Source organism: Rhinatrema bivittatum, chromosome 7 (genome assembly GCF_901001135.1).
Source record: "Rhinatrema bivittatum chromosome 7, aRhiBiv1.1, whole genome shotgun sequence".
NCBI lineage: Eukaryota > Metazoa > Chordata > Amphibia > Gymnophiona > Rhinatrematidae > Rhinatrema > Rhinatrema bivittatum.
The window spans coordinates 213,788,790-213,810,363 of NC_042621.1; the positions used below are offsets into that span (position 1 = coordinate 213,788,790).

General features: G+C 43.7%; 1 protein-coding gene across 5 annotated transcripts in view; it reads left to right on the forward strand.

Annotated features, from left to right (window-relative positions):
* Positions 1–8,112: 8,112 nt before the first annotated feature.
* The window catches only part of A1CF (APOBEC1 complementation factor), a 147,014-nt gene continuing 133,552 nt past the window's right edge, over positions 8,113–21,574 (forward strand). For 3 of the 5 annotated variants that reach the window (XM_029609785.1, XM_029609788.1, XM_029609789.1), the window contains exon 1: positions 8,127–8,173. The gene's annotated coding sequence lies outside the window, so the exon portion shown is untranslated. Of the gene's footprint in view, positions 8,174–10,314; positions 10,556–21,574 lie in introns of those variants that run through there. The other 2 variants (XM_029609786.1, XM_029609787.1) reach the window with 2 other exon arrangements.

Below are 21,574 nucleotides of genomic sequence, written 5' to 3' on the forward strand. Positions count from 1 at the left end.
CTTCGGATTGGCTGAAGATGATTCCCTGGTTCCTGACTTCGGATAGGCTTACGGTGATTCTCTGGTGTGTGACTTCTGATTGGCTAGCGGCGATTCTCTGGTGTGTGACTTCGGACTGGTGAGCGACGACCCTCTGGTACTGACCTTGGCTTCTTCCGGACTACCATCTCCAAGGGCCCGCCTAAGTCCCAGTGGTCTGGGTCCCTACGGGCTCCTCCCAGGGGGGACCGCAGGCTTCCAGGGCAAAGCTCTAGTCAGCCCTTGCATCGATTCCTTGACCTCTCAAAGGTCCACCTAAGTCCCAGCGGTCTGGATCCCTATGGGCTCCTCCTGGGAGGATCGCAGACTTCCAGTGGTGAAGACACACTTCCTTTCTTCATCTCACCACTCTTCGTCTGCCTTCACAGTCGCCTCTGTCTCCTGTGCCGAGGGTCAGCTGGTCACGTCCTCTGTTCCTGCCTCACCAGCCGACGGGAGAACCTATGGACCATCATCCCAAGGTATTCCATCCTCCCATCGGCCCAAGAGTCCACAAGCCTGTGCATAACAGATTGCCAAGTCCATGGACCCGGTGGAGGTATCTGCCCGCCAGGCCATTCCAGGAATGGCCCAGCATCTGAAGGATCAACAACAGACCCTCGATGCCCTAGTCTCTGCGGTGCAGGGTCTGACCCAACACCTTGAGGCATTAGGACCCATGAACCCTACGCTGCCATCCCCACCAAGGGCTCAAGGACACCGCCCTACTCAGCCAGGTACCATCCCGGCCTCCGTGGGCGATCTGGAGCAAGTAACTCCCACAAAACTCCCGGCACCCTCTCGATACGCCGGAGATGCAAAGTCATGTCGAGGATTCCTTAGCCAGTGCCAGGTTCGCTTCTCCTTGCTGCCTGCGCAGTTTCCCAGCGACCTGGTCAAAACCATCTACATCATGTCCTTGCTCGACAGAAAGCCTCTAATCTGGGCCTCTCATCTCTGGGAGAGAAGAGATCCTGTCTTCGAAAACTTGAGTAGGTTTCTGTCCGCTTTCCGGCAGATTTTTGATGAGCCCGTCTGCAAATCCACGGCGGTCTCAGAATTGCTCCGATTGCGACAGGGTACTCGGACAGTGGCCGAATACGCAACGGAATTCCGTACCCTGGCCACAGAGCTGAATTGGAGAGAAGATTGTCTCCACGGGATCTTCTTGGAAGGGTTAGCTTCATGCCTTCAAAACGAGCTAGCGGCGAAGGAACTCCCAGAAGATCTCAATGGCATGATAGAATTGGCCAACCAAGTGGATCGCTGGATGAGGTTTCGCCTTCCGGTGGGTAAGACGGCAAGAAGGCCCTCACCTTTTTTCAAGAGTGTATCAGAAGCCCTTCAAACTCCCGCCGAGGAACCCATGGACTTGGGTCATGGGAAAGTCTCTCCTCGAGAGCATCAGCGGTGCACGAAGGAAAGGCTTTCCTTTTATTGCGGCGCAGCAGACCATCGAAGAGCCGCCTGCCCAGCACGACCGGAAAACTCCTGGACCTAGGACCTGAAGGAGATCTCGTCATGGGCCTTACGTCATCCACACCTCCACTAACGCTGCCAGTGGCGTTGACCGTGGCGGATGGGGAGTTCCACACGCTAGCTTTAGTGGACTCCGGTGCCGGCGGCAATTTTATAATGAAAAGCCTGGTGGAACAATTAAAGATTCCACAAGTTCGGCTCCCTGTGCCCATGGTCATCTCCTCGATCCAAGGGAAGCCCCTTCCAGAACAGGTGACGCACATCACGATTCCCGTTTGAGGGCTGGGGTTCTCCATCAAGAGCAGAAGCCCTTCTACATTTTGGAGTACTCCAGTCATCCAGTTGTTCTAGGCCTTCCCCGGCTCCAGGAGCATGAGCCTCAATTTGACTGGAAGACCTTGCAACTGTCCCACTGGGGGCCGAATTGCCACAGCAACTGCCTCCAATCTGTGTCTCAGCCTCCTGCTCCATTGCCTCCACCAGCCTTCCAGGCTTACCGGCCCCCTACGCCACGTATACCGATGTTTTCTCAAAACAACGAGCCGAGATACTTCCACCTCATCGATCCTTCGATTGTGCTATCAATCTCCTCCCAGATACGGAACCTCCTTGAGGGCGCACCTACGCCCTCTCCGGCTGAGACGCAGGCCATGAAAGAATACATCGAGGAAAACCTGGAGAGAGGTTTTATCCGGAAATCTAAGTCTCCTGCAGGGGCGGGATTCTTCTTTGTCGCAAAGAAGTACAGAAGCCTCCGCCTTTGTATTGACTATCTGGGCCTGAATGCTATAACGGTCAAGGACCGTTATCCCTTGCCTCTTATCTCTGAGCTCTTCGACCGGCTGCAAGGTGCTAAGATCTTCTCTAAGTTGGATCTCCGAGGGGCCTACAACTTGATCTGGATCAAGCAGGGTGATGAGTGGAAGATGGCATTCAATACTCGAGACGGCCACTATGAGTATCTAGTGATGCTGTTCGAACTCTGTAATGCTCCCGCGGTGTTCCAGAACACCATGAATGAGATATTCCGGGATCTCTTATATAATTGCGTGGTCGTGTACCTGGATGACATTTTAGTATTCTCAGACTCCCTGACCGCTCATCGGCAGCACGTTATCCAGGTCTTGCAACGCCTCCGAGAACACCAGTTATATGCGAAACTGGAAAAGTGCCTTTTTGAGAAGGAATCCCTTCCCTTCCTGGGATATATCATATCCAGTGAAGGGTTTCGTATGGACCCCCAGAAGCTGAAAGCCATTAGGGATTGGCCACAGCCATCTGGATTAAAGGCACTCCAGCGATTCTTGGGTTTCACAAATTATTATCGGTCATTTATCCCGCACTATGCTTCCATTGTTGCCCCAATGACAGCCCTGACCTGGAAAGTTGCGGATCCCAAAAATTTGCCTCCGAGGGCGGAGACTGCCTTTCATCGCCTCAAAGAGGCGTTCCTGCTACAACCGTGCCTTCAGCATCCGGACCTGCAGCGGTCATTCATCATTGAAATAGACGCATCATCAGAAGGCGTAGGCGCCGTTCTGAGCCAGACTTCTGAAAACCATAAGTTACATCCATGTGCCTTCCTCTCCCGGCAGTTCTCTCCTGCAGAGCAGAACTACGCAATAGGCGACGAGGAGCTCCTAGCCATAAAAGTAGCCCTTGAAGAGTGGCGCCCTTGGCTAGAGGGGGCACAGCACCAATCCTCAGGCGCTGGAACTGCAACTCCTCCGGTAGCAGTGCTATAGTAGAAAGAACTGAGAGAATGAGTACAGTGGAGAATATACAAGACCCCAGTATGGAGATCCCCAGGGTAGGGAGAGCAGACCCTTGAGGACGAGTATCTGAATCCTGAGAGCTGGGAAGCTTGCAGATGATGTACTCACGCAGTGGTTCCACAAAGATGGCACTGGGCCTGGAATAGAGGCAGGCCCTCGAGGAGCAAGTGCCTGGTTCCAGGGAACAGCTCTAAGGTGAAGATGGTAGTACTCACTGATGTTGAAGATTAGCAAATCCTTCCAGGCAGAAGAGAAGGTAGGAGTAAGCAGTGAGTCAGGGAACATGGACCCTCGAGGAGCGAGTACCGGTTTCCTGATAGCGACCTGAAAACAAGTGAGGCCCCCGAGGAGCAGGTACCCCCGTTAGCATTAGAGAGTCCAATAGAGATTGGAGAGGCAGAGTAGCTGGCTATGGAGAGCGAATCCCATCCGTAGGATTCCCGTAGGAGTACCCTTGCTAACTCAAAGGCTAGCAAACAATGTAGGCTTTAAATATCTGAGCAGCATGACATCATCACGGGGGGGGATGCCCCGGAGATTCACGCCAAGTAGGAAATAAGAAGAAAGGCTGTGCAGCACGCGCACCCTATGGTACAAGCGGAGCATGGTGGGAGACAGCACCCAAGCCAGTCTGGGGACGCCGGAGAGGATGGCAGGCAGACACCGCGGCAGCCAGACATCCATCCGCAGCATGAGGAGGAGCAAACAAAGAGAGGTAGGTGGAGTGAAGCCGTCGTAAAGGGACGGTTGCAACAGTAGGAAACATACAATTTTATAAAGAAGGCTCTAAAGATACTATTGCTATATTTTGCAGCACTTTAGCATTTTGCAATTTATTTGGTTAAGATATAAATATGGATACCATTTTCCTCTCCTCCCCTGCAGTATAGAACATGCCAAATTTCTACAAATCTGATGATAAATGATTAAGAGGCACTTTAGCAAAATCAGCCTCAAAATGTGATAACAGATGAGTGGTGTACAGCTACACTTCCAAAATGGCTCCCCTAGCAATTCTGGAAGCACTGAGACTGAGTTGAAGTAGGCTGCTACCATGATCCAGACTGAACAGAAACAGTTTAAGGAATGAGGAAGGTAGGAGGGTTAGGGATAAGGTAGGAGAGATAAAGAAGGAGGCCCGGAAAGTCAAATTTTGTTGGAATTAATGAAGGACCAGCAAGCGGGCAAGAGGAGGTGAACTGGCCCTTTAAAATATGATTTATTAAGATTACTTTGATGGGTTTGGGGGAGGAGGGCCTGTAGATCTGACCTGGCAGGGCCACTAAACTGGATAACTTTAAACCTAACCAGTAAAATTTTAAAGATAGCTGGTTAGGGTTTAAAGTTATAATAATAAATAATAAAAAGCATCTTAGAAAAACATATGAAATCTTCAGGCCAAATTAATGAACTCACACAGAGAAAACCAACCAGTAAATATTTCTTTTTAACTAAGGACCTTCATAATACCCCACGAGTGCTGAAAATAACTTTTTGTATTTTCAGTATTTTTACTGCTGATGGGTCATAAATAAGCATCGGTCAGAGGCTTCTTGTTGGTCATAGCACCATGCACAAAAGTTGTCACTAAAATAATAAAATCCAGCATTAGAAAAATAAGATGTGAGAGAATTGAGGTTTTCATTGCAAACAGCTTTTAGAGGGAAAAGTTGACAATATGGACACCACAGCAAACATACAGAGACTTACTTGTAGCTTACAAACTTGTCAGCGACCATCTTTTTTAATTCATTTTTATTGAATCATTTGCAAAAGAATAATAAACAACAGCAGAAAACAACCACAGCAAGCTTAGTGGTACAAATGGAAGCAAACTGAATCAGCTTTCTAACATTGCGAACCCCTACAGGCCAAAAACCATGCACAGCCACAGACAAACCCACACAAACCCCCATTCAGACACACAAACCCACAAGATAAAGATACTAGTAGAGCAATTAGGTCATCTGGCCAAGTAGACCCATTAATAGGCAGAAAGCAATTTTTCCCACAAGACAAAATAACCTTGAAGACCGATAGCACATCTTTGAGCCACCAAGTCCCACTTCCAGATTAGTTCCAGCTGTGCAGTCTGTTGCATCAAGGCTTTCCACAATCAGCGACCATCTTGAATAAGTTGTCATTGCCAGTTACCTTGCTATCACAACTGATTTAGAAACTACCTATCAGCATGATGTCATAATGACATAGATAAAATGTAAAAATGTCAGTCAAATGGAACCGCCCATTCAATTTCTTTATTTAATTCAAAAGGTACAACACTCTGCAGAGTTTAAAGTTACAAGCTTACAGATTCAAACATTCATATAACTTTAATCAGGGATATTCAGTGGAACATTTATCCCACTGAATATCTGAGACGCGTTATCCCCTAACTGTAGTCACATGACGTGTCCACACGCTGGCTTACTGAATATTGACCTCACAATTTATTACTATTTTCAGAGCAGCTGTACTTAAGATTTAAAATATAGTTACACTTTAAAAATCTTGAATGCTGTGAGCTACATCATAAGCCAAATTGAGCTAGTCAGTTCATTTTCCCTAGAGAAATCTCATTATTTTCCAAAAATTAATGCTATCTACTGGGACACTGAAAAAAAAGATAATTGATTGATGCAACTCATATTCAACAGATAAAAAGAAAGCTTATGGAAGATTTAAAAAGATTAAAATGGGCAGGAAATGAAATGTGTGTTTTGCCTTAACTGAGAAGCTTCACATCTGAGATTAAAGTTAAAAAAATCTACACTATAAACACAATAAAAGTATTACTTTCATGTAAAAGTAAGTCAAATAAAAGATCCAACTTCTTTCAGGGCTAGTCTGGTGAAGTCACAATAATGTGATTATGCATATCTGGCTTTGTTCAAGATATATAAAAAATTTGCAATTTCCCCTCCTTTTGGGTTAGTCAAATATCACAACCTCCTCAAGGTAGTTATTTCCTGATAGAAAAGCTTACAAAGCTTACATTCAGGATTTTTCTCCTCCGTGTCTGTCTGCAAGTTCATTTTAAAGATCAAGGAAAAGGACATAGCCACATGCCTTAGATTAATTATATGGAAAGATGCATTCACAGTGGAATGAAAAGTTCTCAAATTTGAAAGCACGCTAACAAATAAAGAAGAGAAGGAATTGTGCTATATTGCTTTAACATAAAAGATCCTGGGGTAGTAGAATAGGTATGCAGTTATTCTCATTGTATTGGATTTAAAATGCCTATTGTCATCTAATTCTGCCACCATGTCTTCCCTATTCACAGTGTTACGGTCCCGGGTCGTGCCTCGGTCCCTTCACCTACCTCGGGGCCAGCCTGGGTCGCTGCTACTCCTCTCCGGCCGGCAAGGCCCGTCCCGGCCTCTGGCATGGCGTTCCCTCCTCAAGGGAGACACCGTCGATCCTCGGTGCCTGGCCACGCCCCCTAGGCACGCACGCAGGGGCTCAGGACTTACTTAAAGGGGCCAGCGTGGGAAAAGTGAGGACGGCCCACAGATGACATCAGACACTGCAGGGGTATTTAAACCCTGCAGCTGGGCCTATGCGTTGCCTTGCAACGAGGTTCACTCTCTGTTGAGAGCTACTAGTTGCTGCTTTCGACTACTGGTTTCTGACCCCGGCTTCCGACTACTGGCTTCTGACTTTGGCTCGTCCACTGGCTTCTGGTTCCGGCTTCTGTCCATTGATTCCTGACTCCGGCTTTCATCCAAGAGGCCTCTCCTAAGTCCAAGCGGCTCTGGTCCTCACAAGCTCCTCTCGGGGGGACCGCGGGCTTCCAGTGGTGAAGTTCCAGTTGGCCTACAGGCTTCAGCCCTACTCTTCTCGATCCTCTGGAACTCCTCTTCAGACACCGGCCCACAGGAGACCGCACGAAAGTCCAAGCGGCTCGGGTCCTCACGGGCTCCTCCTGGGGGGACCTCGGGCTTCCAGTGGTGAAGATCCCTCCGGTCTCCTGCTCTGTGCCGCCTCCCGGCTTCGACATCCACTGTGGGTCTTCCCACGGTGAGTCTTCATCTGTCCCAGCTGGCTCAAGGGTCCACGAATCCAACACATAGTCACTTCTCTATTGTTATAAAGTTTGGTTAGGTTGAAAAAAGACCAGAGGCCCATCAGGTCCTACCTTTTCTAATTATCTAACAGTTATCCGGACATGGTAACCAAGACGAAGGTGAAAATCACAGTCCATCTATAGCCAATTCTGAAGGACAATAGGAGAAAAAATTCCTTCCTGACCACAGGTTAACCTCTTAAGTCCCTAGATCTGTATTTTTTAAAATTAGTTAAGCTTCAGAGTGCCTTACAAAACAGATTATGATACAGGACATGCAAACATTGGGGGGGGGGGGGTTGTCACAAAATACATATTTAAAAAGTCAGGTGTGCAACTCAACCAATCAGCAGTTGTTTTGTTGGGTTTTGAAAAAGAATTCTAGAATTCTTTGATGTCTCATGAATACTCAGAAAATGAGAGAATATGGCAGTAAAAATAGTGTTTCATTTATTAAGGAATTTTACCATTGATCAACAGATAGTCAAAGTCCTGGTGAGAGTAAGAACAGTTTCCAACCAGAGTATAATTATTATTTCTTCACCTCACCAGCAAAAAAACCTGAATATCTCTGTATCCCTGTACATTTTGTAAACAAATACAGTTTGCCTTGATGCAGTCTGAGCTGTAACCCAATTATCTGGTCAAAGGGCTGCATGGAGCTGGAAGATAGAGTGAGTTAAAGTTTAACCCACAAGGATTGTAAACCAACCTGGGGCCAGTGAACCTTTGGAGTTTGAAATGATGATTAGAGAATAACCAGAGTGACACGTTGCAAATTCACCATAATCAAAGAGGACTTTTCCGGGTGGTGATCTCTGAAATTGCTCAGGTACGTCTCTTTTTTAAATTGTTTCCCTAATATCAGCGCATTTTGTTTAACCCCCAGTCTTTAAAGAAGCTTGTAGTTTTAATGGCAGTTTAATGGATTTTAGTGATTTCTTTTATACAAGTTTATTTTTTATTCTAGGAAAGAATAGATGCTAGAATACAGAGTTAGAAAAGGATAGGAGTCTATAATAAAATGCTTGTCTTTTTCAAATAAATAAATACTTTGTGGATCCAAATATTGCTTGAGAATGAACTACAATGTAATATAAGAACTGTACTGTGGTATACACCTTGGTCGGTAAAACTAACGTATGTCAGCACTCGGACAAAGAGATATCCAGTGCCATGCGTAGTGCAGGCTGTAGATTGTCAGTGAGTGTTTTGACTATGAGCCTAATGTGAGGTGTGAGAAAGTGCCAAAAAGAGAGGGACATGCAGCTCCATCAGGGTTATCTGTCGGCTTCACTAACACAATGAACACCCGTCCTTTCATGCTATTTAACGTTAGCACACCTTACGAAGCCCCTGCAAAGGGAAAGTAACTGGGGAGGGGGCTGTTAAAAGTGGAATCTTTTTTTCAAACAGCTCAAATTGTTGTTTAATGTGTAATTCATTTCACACAAGGCACGGCACGTACTCATGCTAGGGTCCTTCATTAGGACCCTTGCTCCGAAAAGAAAGGTGAACGTTAATGATCACTGTCTGCTACTAGGGAGTTACAATGAAAGGGATCTGACAATGGAGAAAATGACACAAATACGCTACCCGACTGAATTAGGAGGGGTCTGCGGGGAGGTAAACAATCTCACAACTCTATATAATCAAACAGATTAGCGTATTCTTCTTTCGGATATGACGTGGGTATTGTTGTACACTACATTATTCAAAGCGGAATCTAGATCTAAATAAATAAATAAATATATATATATATAAATAAATTGCAGCTTATGTGGCTATTTCTCACATGTTTAAATCTGAATCTAGAGCGAAAAAAAAACCCACTGGTAAAGTTTTCATCTTTTATCATTTCTATAGCGCTTCTAGCAGCACCGTCTAACACGGGCAATAAATATTGATGGCATTACTACTTACACCTTGACATGTTCAAAACTAATAGGACCAAGTGTTGTTAGTCCAAGCAAGCAGAAAACACAAAACCACTGCCGAGGAGCAGAGGGGCCATCAACCTCGAAATAGCAAATAAATTGCTTATGATTTACAAACTTTAATTTTGGGACAAATATCATGTACAGTATTCCTATAGTTTTATGTGCTGCACAGCATTGCTGTCATTTTTAGGAGTTGGCCTGAAGAGGATTTCAGAAAGTATATGTTTGGTGTTAGGTAGGAAGCTATTTCCTCTCCACCAATATGTTTACCAAAGTGGTGTTAAAAATCCCAGAATTCTGTTTCGTATACCAACAGCATCACTTTCAAACAATATCCTCTCAGACAGCTGATGTTAAACGCAGTCAGAATATGAATATGACACCACACCATTACATTGTTTATTTCAGTAAGAAAAGGTTGATTAAAGATCTGGGGACCAATATTGAAATGCTGCTTGGCCGGATAAGAGGCAGCCGCTGACTATCCAACTACGTTCAGCAGCTGCCGGCCGGATATCATGGGGGTGGGCAATGGGTGAATTAGGTTATCTTAACCGGATAAGTTATATTTGGATAACTTAGATAACCGGAAACCTTTCAATATTGCGCCCCTGATTTCTTAGGTAGGAAATTGGGGGACGGAGGGACAGCTTCTTGAGGATTAGTTGACGCTCAAAGAAAAATATCTCTATAAAATAGCATTACAGTTTAAAGAAACGTAAATGGCATGCTTCGAACATTTTATGTTAGTACCCCCACTCCATGTCATGTCTAGGATTCCCCGCTCAGAAAAGTGGAAAGCAACCCCTCTAGTCGGCTAATCATGTTTTTATGTTTGAATAAAATCCCAATATCTGGTGATACGTGACCATGTAAAATGTTTGAACTGGGCTTCCATGTGTGTGTCCAAAACATGAAATCTAAGCTGAGCAGACTTCCCCTCTTTTCCTGAATGAATGAATGAATGAATGAATACTAATCTACTGTAAATCCAAACACAGTCAGCAATCAGTGCTATGGTTTTAATCCACAGCATAATGCGTGCTTTTAAAGGGGAATTTTAGAAGCTGGCCGTGCGCCAAAATTGGAAGACGGAAGCGTATCTGGCACTAGCGCATGTCCACCCGATTTTATAAGACTGCCAGATGCACGCACAAGTGCCGTTGCGTGAATATTTCCAGGCCGGGGCAGGAGATATGCACGCAAGTACCTACGTGCCTGGATGTGCGCCCGGGTCCGGTGCCTCATAACTTTACTTCTGCTACGGAGGAGGTGTAAGTTTAAAAAAAAAAAAAAATGTAAACGCATCTATGAAGTGTTGGAGGGGTCTGGGGTAACTGGGAGAATGCCGGCTAAAGAACCAGGGCGGGGTTGGGGGGATCTGGCAGAACACTGAGCAAACTGGTTGATGAACTGATGAAAATGGTCCTTGGCTGGGTACACATCTGTTATAAAATACAGGCAGTTGCACATACGTAACCCAGCTTATGCTGCTGGGCGCGCACAAGCTTACAATTAGGAGCACAGATACACGTGCCTAGGCTATTTCATAACATACACACGTGTTGCATGCATGTTATTAAACTGCCGCATCTCTGGGTGCGCTCAAAAGCACATGTGTAAGAACATAAGAACTTAAGAAATTGCCATGCTGGGTCAGACCAAGGGGCCATCAAGCCCAGCATCCTGTTTCCAACAGAGGCCAAACCAGGCCACAAGAACCTGGCAATTACCCAAACACTAGAGGATAGATATTACTTCGAAATTTGTACATCACGTAAGGTTTTTGAGAAACGGCCAACTTTGTGGTACAATAATTGTGAAATTTTAAAACATAATCTCGTGTACATATATTTTCTTGCTGGACAGTAGTTTTTATGATTTTTAAAATTTGTGTCGTATTTTTGACGGCCATAAGCAACATAACATGTAACATAACATAGTAATGACGGCAGAAAAGGACCAAATGGTCCGTCCACCCTGCCCAGCAAGCTTCTTATGGTAGTATCTGCTGCTTCATGCAGTTATCCCCAGGCCATATGATAACCCATAAAACATTTACTACAAACAACATTTTTACTGGGTGATGAGCCTTCTGGAAGATTCAGACAGTGCTGCTTTACATGCTTTGCTTATTGACTTGGGTGTAGAGGCGGTCCTGTGCTTTTTACCGTATATCTGCATATCAGTACTCCAGACTATAAAAGTCAGGGCCCATGTTGGTTGTATATGTGTGCCCGCATGCCCGTTTGAAAGTTACCATCTTAGCAACTTTTAAACCGTTGTGCAGGTGCACATGTGCGCACATTCATCGGCCCGCACCCAGGGACATGGCTATTTATAATAATCGTGTGTATACGCATGCATGTTATGAAATAGCCTGGCCGCATGCACGTGTACACTGAATTTTAAGTGGACGTGTGCCTGTGCGCGCAAATCCCACTTCTACTGCGTAAGTGGGGGGATTCTTAAAGGGATGCACTCCGACGCATTTGTCCAGTTTTACCGGTTGGTTCCCAGTTCACCCATTTAAAAGACAGGTCCTCCATAACCCCCTGGCATGGTAGCCCGTACACTCCCCAGTTACCCCGGACCTTTAAACCTGTGAAATGGCTTGTTATTTATTTTTTTTTTTACTTATACACCAACCATAGCAGAAGTAAAGTTATGTGGCAGGGGGCATTGATGTGTGCCAGATTGCATAAGTATTTATGCACAAATGTCTGGTGAAAGTCCCAAAGCGCCCATGTACTGCCCATGCCCCGCCCAGACCATGCCCACACCCACGCCTCATCTCTTTCTGAGAAGTCCTGAGATGTGGGCGCAGCGGCATTTATGCATGTATCCAGGAGGCTTTTAAAATCCGCTCGGCGTGCGCAAGCCTGACGTATTCACACACCCCTAACTAATGCACACATCCAGCTTTTAAAGTTCACCTTTTATAGTCTATCTTCCACACAAGCAATGATTCACAATCCAAGGAAGGGAGGAGCAAGTGGACAATGTCAGGTTCCATACACATTTGAAACAGAAACATTGTTTCTCCACTCCGCTTGTTGGATTTCCGTATACAGACAGATCTCTATTACTCCTGGGAGAATTATGTGCAAAAAGAAAAATTATTTTTCATTGCTGGAAAATAACACTGGATTCACACAATATAATCTCTGTCTTTGAGTAATAATTTAGAATTGCAATATATAAAGAGGTTATAACTCATAGATGTAGCAGAATTTTTTAAAAGTTTTGTGCAGAATTTTCCTATCACAATGCCTGGCCCTTCCAGATTGTTTTTGCTCTCCTCCAGGCTCAACAACTCTTCCAAGCTCTACCTCCCTTTATGGCTTGAACCGTTGCTCCATGCTTGATTTCTCTTCCCACTTGGGTCTATCCTCTAGTTCTCTTGCTACCTTCCTCTCACCCAGGGTTGACCTCGCACCCATCCCTTTCCCCAACCAGCTTTCTCTCTCTGCTCTACCAGGCTCAAACTCCCACTTCTATTCTCTCTTCTTCTCTCTCCCTATCTCCCCCAGAGTCCTCAACTCATTCTCTCTATCCCCTACCTCCCAGTTTTGGGGCCTCTCCCTCCAGTTCCCTCTCCCCAGCAAGATCTCCAGCTTTCTCTCTCTGTCCCCCAACAAGGCTGAATTGCTCTCCGGCTCGCTCTCTCTCAACCTAGCAAGACCCCTAGTTTTCTTTCTGTTTGTCACCCCCTTTTTAGCAAGATTCCCAGCTCTCTCCTATCTTCCCCCAAGCTTGCTGTCCACCTCTCACATTCAGGCTCCACCAGACCCCCCCACTGCTCTCCCTTTGTTCAGACCATGCAAGCTGAGGCCAATGCTGTGAGTCCATCCTTTCCAGCTGTGCAGACCACCATCAACTCTCACTTTTCTCGTCTACATAGGCCATCCTGCCACTGCTCTTTTCTTGCTTTCAGCTGACACCAATGCTATTATTCCTTCCTCTCTACTGACCCTTGCAGGCCTTCATTGCTGTTTTGCTGCTTCCTGATCCCTGCACCTAATTCTGTGGAGCAAATTGCAGAGTATTGCACAGGAAGAGAATTTTATGCAACTTCTGCACAACTGCACCACACAGAATTCCTCCAGGAGTAATTACTAAATTTATTTGAATTTATTGTGTAAAATGTTTTTTATTTATTTATTTATTTAAGAATGTTTCTATACTGCTTTTACAAACAAAGTTTAGTCAAAACGGTGTACAAAAGATATGAATCATAAAATAAAATAATTAAAAAATTACAAAAATCTTATAATAAAATAAAAAATACAATAAAACAAAGTTCATAACTTATTAAATCACATCAAATCAGACATAACAAGCTCAAGACAAGTGCCATCTTATGGATAAAGAGAAAATGAGAAAAATGGATTGTTATATTGAGTATGGAATGGTTAATGTTTAATTGGAGCAATTTTGAAAGCAATCTGAAACAGATGAGTAAGGATTTCTTGAAGTGAATTGGGTTGGATAGTGATCTTAATGAATCATGCATTCCAGAAGGTGAATCTGTGTAGGTGACAGAACGCATTCCAGAGGGTGAATTTGTGTAGGTGACAGAACTATCCAGATTTGCTTGTGGCTCTCTCACTCCTTGTACTGAGACTCTACCTTGACTAAGGATTTTCCTTAATTTCAGGTAGCATGCCTATCAAAATGTGCCCCTTCCTTAGGCTGCTTTCCTGAAAACCCAACACAAATCTGGTTTGAGATATCTTAGCACCCACAAACATGAAACTAAACTATACATACCGATAAGCAGGGGAATTACATGCTTGATCCCATTAACAGTCAGAAAGCATGCTTTTTGATTGGAATTAGTAACTCCTCTCAATATAATTCATATTCAGTACAAAGGACAAGTGTAATTCTATCATATATACTTTCAGAGGCACTGTAGTCCATACTATATAGAATGAAGGCATTTGTTATGTGCAGTAATTCAGAGTCAGAGCACCAGATTCCCTGCCATTGAAACTACACCAATGTCTTTTCAGGGCTTTACTTTATGTACTTAAATATTCAAATGGTAAGTTATCAGGAATTCTTGAATCCATCATATGAGTGGAAAGTGCAAAAGAAGAGGAAAAAATTGCACTCTAATTACTAAAGTACTAAAGGGTTTTTCCCATTTTCAGCCAGACATACTAACCTTTTTTCTCCAAAGACACAAATGGGGCAGTTTTTGAGTAAGCCACTCAGAGCTCTATTTACTAAGCATATTTCCCATAGGGCCTGATTTACTGAGGCTTTTCTCCCATTCTGTGTCTATGGGAACAATTCTTAATAAATGAGGCCCATAGACACAAAATGGAAGAAAACCTTTAGTAAATAGACCACTCAGTTTGCAAAATACACAGATAGTTTATATGTGCAAATTTTCCTAAAAGTGATGGGGTAAACACTTGTTATTTATCCATGGCGAGATATGTAGGAAAGCTATATGAGTATTCTTGAAAATTTTAAAAATATCGGCATATTTTACTCACTCAGCTTAAACATGCAACTCACTTTCTATGCAGGCAAAAAACATGCTTTTTACCTGTTAAGTGGAAATAAGTTTTCAAATAGCCAGATTTATCTGCCTAGCTTTGGGAGTTAAGTAGGTACTAAGAGCCTGATTTTCAAAAGCATTTACACGCTTAAAACTGTGTTTTACATGTGTAAATGAACTTCACCCATATGAGTGGGCTTGTATTTATTTATTTATAAAATTTAGAAAGCTATTTCCAGGTCTTACAATAAGATCTTCCAAAGCAATGTACAACAGGACATACAAAAACAAATAAAACAATGAAATAATAAAATAATAACTATAAAATAAAATAATAAAAACATTTAAACACTATACAATGATAATTAGCACATCCAAAGTATTTTATTGCTGCATGTTCAAACAAAACAATCTTAATTTATACTCTGAAATCATCAGCCAGATCTTCAATTTATGGCAAAACCACATTAAGTTGGTACAATATAGGTCATTGAATTGTCAACAGGTTTTACCTGCATTAAATGCATTTAATGGCTTTTGAAAATTGCTACAATAGAATGTTACGTATACATGCATAACTCCTTTGAAAATTCACCCATTTGTGTGCAAGAGAAAAATACTTAAAGGTGAATTTTAAAAACCCTATGCGTGCCAAAGGTGGAAGATATGCATTTGTCTCAGGCCAGCGCATGCCACATGGATCTTAAGATGCGCCTGAATATGCACATATCTCCTAGTACGCGCAGAAATGAAAAAGTGCAAAAAAGGGGCGGGGCATGGGCATGATCTGGGTGGAGCATTGGCAGAACATGGGCATTCTGGGAAGATCACTTGAAATGTGCACATAAGTATTTATGTGCAGAAGTGCATGCCGGGCTCACCTACTGCGTAACTTTACATCTGCTATGGATGGTGTGTAAGTTTTAAAACAAAAAGATCAGGGCTAGTCAGTGGGGTTTGAAGGGTTGGGACTAACAGGGTAAAAGGGAGGAAGGTTAATTTGAGGGTTTAGGAAGTTGGGAGCCTTTACTTGGGTGAACTGGGAACAGATTCGGGAAACTGGTAATTGCATCATCGCGCTTATCTAAAACAAATCCCCCTACATACATGGTAGAGCCAGCATTTGCACGTACAAGCGTGCATCCATACAAAATTGCACACACATGTACGTGCATACAGCTGATTTTATATCATATGCACATATATTATAAAATGGCCGCATCCGTTCGCCCAAGCTGCCATACACACATACATTTATACCCATGCAACTCTTTAAAAGTTACCGTTCCAATACATCAGACCCTTAAATAAATGTGTCCAGTGGTTAGGTAATCTGGTTTTTGAAAGAGGACCTAAACAAAAGCCGGAGCAGCTGGACAAGTTACGTTCTGCTTTCTGACTATGGGGCAGAGATGTATTAAGCTTTTTTCTTTATGAGTACAAAAAGGGGAAACCTCTTTAGTATATATTCCTCTATAGGCGTACATTTTTTATTGTAGATGCCTGTCAAAAATCGTTGATTTATGAAAAAGAAGAGAGGAATTCAGCCATCAGTTCAATTTTCAGTTGGATCTACTTTTGAAAATAGATCTTGAAGTGGTTAGGACTTAAAACAGGCCACCCTGCGGCCAAAGAATACTCACAAACACACACAAACACTCATACACCCTTTCCTGCCTTTGACTTGTTTATTAATAAGTGGCTGAAATAATGGATACGACGTTATTCACTGGCTGCTTTGGAAAGCTGGACTTTTTGTTAGAGCTAAGTAGGGCTGCCCGGACTGTGATACAATGGCCTTCATTACCGCAGGAGTTTCAAGCTTTCAGGCTTCAGTCAATAAACTCAAACAAGACAATATTGATTTACACAGGATAAACATCATTTTGTTATCTTATTCTTGGAAACAGTAACTAGGCTCCTCTAAAGAGCAATACTGCCAAAATAAGGAAAGCCTCCCAGAAAGGATGGAAAGATGCAGTAGTAGCAGAGGAGATCCAACTATAAGAAAACTAGAGCCAGCGGTTCTAGAAATAAATAAGTAAAGCCTCTCCAGGGAAGAATGAGGACCTGTCAAGCAGCAACACTAAGAAACTATGGATAAATATTCAGATAATTCAGTTTTACGTATAACAAAATAGATTAATTACAATTGCCCATTTCAATCATGATTTTTATTTAATTCCTGATGAGACATTAGTGTTTAAAGTTGTTGTTTTTTTTATCAGATCCTACACTGCAACTCCATCCATTGTGAATCTAATTTTATTGGGGCACTGCTAGGATGAACCTTACGGGAAGCCCACATGGGCATCACTTATACAATATGAGTGCAAGACGGACAGTTCAAGAACAGATGTAGGGAAAAGGACATTTCTGAAACAAGGAGGGCCCATACTGAAAAATGGAAAGGTATTAGAAATAAAATATATTAGGTTAAGTCAAGAGAACTATAGATAGGACTAAAAATGAAGCTATGCAGTGAACAAGCAGGCATGGAAGATTTTGAAAAAACTTTATTACCAGGATGCCCCCGACCGGGATCAGTGATGGGGATCTACTGATACAGCGTCATAGGACACTTTTTTCTTCAGTTCTGTAAGGATCTTTCTTCCTGGCTTTGTCAGAATTGTGCTCCCTTGTAATACAGCAAAGTGTGGGTCTGCTATCCTACTAAATTCACTGCATACACTCCACAGGAACTTTACAGCTTCCACCACAGATACACAGCAAAAACTTGCATGCTACTTTTTCATCAGAAAATCAAAGTTGCATATTCCTTTCTTTTAAATTCTTTTACATTTTAATACATTGAGCCAGATAGCTTTCATTTTACTTAGCTTTTCTTACTGTTTTCTTCTATCTTTGCTCTGTGCTGACACAAGTCAAGGGGCAGCTGACTGCTAGGACTATCTATTTAGCAAACCTTCACTGGTGTTGGGTCAGATCTCTGTAATAAGATCATCTACACCAAATCAGACATTAGTACTGTTACTTTACAAATATTAAAGCGCTTATATGATAGCCTAATATCTCCTGGCTGGGGTAAAAATAACATTTTCAAAAACGTGATGCCAGCTAAAACTGTTATTAGCTAGAGACAAAAAGAACATTTTCTTTTAAGTTTTTAGTAATAATTTTTTTGGGGGGGTTGGGGGTTTATCACTTTTCAACATGCCTGAAAAGCATGTATGAAATGGTTTCACTCCATCCAGAGGCATGAGAACATGGACTGATCATGGTGCTGGAATGTACCCTACTGAAGTTCACCAGAGCCTGATCATTGGCTGTTGCAAAATATACAAAGTATTACCAAAAGAGCATTATTAAAGCAGAGATGTACTAAGGGGGGGGGGGGGGGGGTCAGCTCCAAGTGGCAACAGGGGGAGGGGTGCCATTGCCGCTGGCAGGAAGGACCTTTGGTGGCGTGGAACAGTGACGTGGCGAGAGAAACCCCGCCAGCAAAAGCAAGGACCTGCAGTGGCAGAGACCAGTGGCACTGTTAGCATTTCCTGGAGCCGGCACAATGGCAAAGAACAGGCCAGCATTGTCGCCGGCGCTCTCGGAGCCAGCAGCAGAAAAAGAGCACCGCCAGCCGAAGAAGGGGGAGACTGTCCCTGTGAGAGTAGGTGCCAGTGTATGAGGGTATGTGTGTGTGTGTGTGTGTGTGTGTGTGGATGGCTGTATATATGAGGGTATGAGGATGAGGGGGTGTGTGTGTATGAGAGGGTGTTTGTGTGTGTATGTGCTTATAAGAGGATGCCTGTGTGTGTATGAGATGGTGAGTGTATAGAAGAGTGAATGTGTGTGTGCCTGTGGGTGTGTGTGTGAGAGGGTGCCTGTGTGCATGTATGAGAGGGTGCCTGTATGTGTATGAGATGGTGAGTGAATAGAAGAGTGAATGTGTGTGTGTGCCTGTGGGTGTGTGTGTGAGAGGGTGCCTGTGTGCATGTATGAGAGGGTGCCTGTGGGTGCATATGTGTGAAAGGGTGCCTGTGTGTGGGGCTGGGGGTGAGAGAGAGGAAGCATGTGTGTGTGTGTGTGTGTGTGTGGGTATGGGTGAGACAGAAATTGTGTGTTAGAGATACAGAGGAAGCATGTATGTGTGAGAGAGAGACAGAGGAAACGTTTGTGTCTGTCTCTTTCACATACATAAACACACTCAAGCTCCCTCTGTCTCTCACCAAGTGTGTGAGAGACAGAGGGAGAATATTTTGTTTGTGTGTGTGTATGTGTGTGTGTACCTCCAGTTAAACATAATCTCAGGGTGGCACGTATGGAGAATGGGGGATTTTTAAAATCCTTATTAGTTTTAATTTCTGGGTGTTATTTGATGTCTGATGTTTTGAAATATTTTATCGACGTTTAGGAAATTTTTAAAAATTTGATTAGGAGCTTCTAATTACTGAATATTATTCTATTCATCAGCTGTTTTGAAATGTATATTTTTTGGTTTGGTTTTACTGTTCTGATTGATTAATATTTCTTGATTGTATTGTTTTGAAGAATAGTGATTTTCTGTTTTTCCATTGTTGCACTGCATTAGAATTTGGTTTGCGGTTTCCAGTTCAGTTTTTGTCTGCATATGTGCGTGTGCGAGAGAGATAGAGGAAGTGTGTGTGTGTGTGTGTGTTTGTGTGTGTGTGTGTTAGCGTGTGAGACAGACACAGAAGGAGCGTGTGTGTGTGTGTGAGAGAGAGGATAGAAGAAGCATGTCTGTGTGTGAGACAGAGGAAGTGTGTGTGAGAGAGGTACAGAGAAAGCGTGTGTGTGTGTCTCACACACACACACACACATGCTCCCTCTGTCTCTCACCAAGCATCTATGTGTGTGTATGAAAAAGAAGGAGCATATTTTGTGTGTGTGTGTGTGTGTATACGTGCTCCCAGTGATCAACAATCTTAGGATGACAGATATGGAGCACGGGAGATTTTTAAAATCTTTATTAGTTTTAATTATTGGGTGTTATTTGATGTGTCTGCTGTTTTGAAATATTTTATCAATGTTTAGGGAATTTTAAAATTATATATTGGGGGGGGGGGGGGGTGTCAATGAAGTATCCACCCCAGGTGCCAAACACTCTAGGTAGGCCTCTGAATTGAAGCCTTTCCTGCCTTTTGTTGTGTTAAAGACAAAAATATAAAATTGAAAAATCCTACAAAACCAATGTGTAGACCCTCTGCAGGTACACCACAGTGCTGAGGGGTCATGGCTTGATTCCAGGGCTTAGTCCTGATTCAGTCCTTCAAACCTTGGTGTGGATGGTCTGACAGGACCTAAGACGTTTAGCCGATATAGTAGCAAGGAGGTTTTAAAGCAAAATAGTTGCAACATTGCAACAGGCTTTGCAGCAGTTCAAAGGTTACAAACCAAATGTGGGCTTCTGATCCTTGCTGGCATCCAGCTCTGAGACAAGCTCACTTCCCTTCTCTGGACCTCAGATTCCCTTGGACTGACACTGGGCTCCCTGATTTTGTAGCTGCCTGAATCTCCATCCTTGCACACATCTCCACTCCGTCCTCTGGACTGCTTTGCACTTCTGATCAGAACACTGGATGGGCAGCGCTCTCTCTCCATTCTTCTTCCACACTGCTGGGCACACCGGGATAGGAACCTAACCCTCACTTCTCACTACTCCTGCGTAGATCTTTATTCACACATCAGGGTCTTCTCTCCCGTAGGAGGCAGACCCAGCATGAAAGGTTCACGCGCTCAGAGTGGGGATACTCTCAGCTACCTCAGAAGCACACTTCACCGTGGGGTCCTCTCTACCCATTACAGGAGTATGGAAATGCTGGGGACAGCAGGCAGGCTTCCCCTTCCCCAGACTCCTGTGGACAGACAGGAGACCGGCCAAACTCCTCACTGAACCACAATATTCTCAGGCTTGTCCGATTAATACCCTGGACTACACCATTGTGTCCACTCACAGTCCAGGGTTCAGACCACTCACTACAGCCATAATATGTCCTCCTGTGGGTGGAGCGTAGATCGTAGTGACGGGTCTGTACGCCCCTTTACACATGTATATGCATGAGTTTAACTTATCTTGTTTTAGTTGTTCTACTGTATTTTGGCCTTTCTTTGATCCCCTTCCCCCCCAGCCTCACTTCTCTCCACAGGCTCTATCCCCTCTCTCTTCCAGTACTCTCCCTCCATAATCCCTCTCCTTCCTCTCAGCCTCTCCTTTTTCACGTTGCCCAGGGTCAGAGGTAACCCTAGGCCATGGCAGCTCCTCTCATACCCAGGCCAGCCACAGCCATGGCAGTTCCTTTCAAGTCTGGGCCAACTACAAGGCACTACATTTTAAGTACCTGGGCAACCTAATGCCCAGACATTTTCCAGCCCTGAGTGCAGAAATAAGTTAAATAGGTACAATTACAGTACCACCATAGCGTTTCTGGTTCTCACCCTGCTGCTCTAACCACTAGGCTACTCCTCCACAGGCTTATTTAATTTTGTTATAAATGCTTGAAATAACATTGTACAAAATGTACCTTATGCTGCAGTGAAGGATAGGCTGGAGATAAAAACCTGCTTTCATTTTCTATCAATTACTTTACTTTAAAAAAAAAAATCTTACTTGGGGTACTGAAAGCATGTTGTTATAGTGAAGCACGCTTTCTTTCCCTTTTCCCTATTCTCTAGCCCAGAGCTTGGGAGCAGATGAAAGAGCATGCTCAATGATCAAAATCTGTCCGAGAGCAGGCAGAGGTCAGATAAGCTTAAAAGAACATAACATGTGCGTAATAGATCCTTCAGTGTATGCTGAAAAACA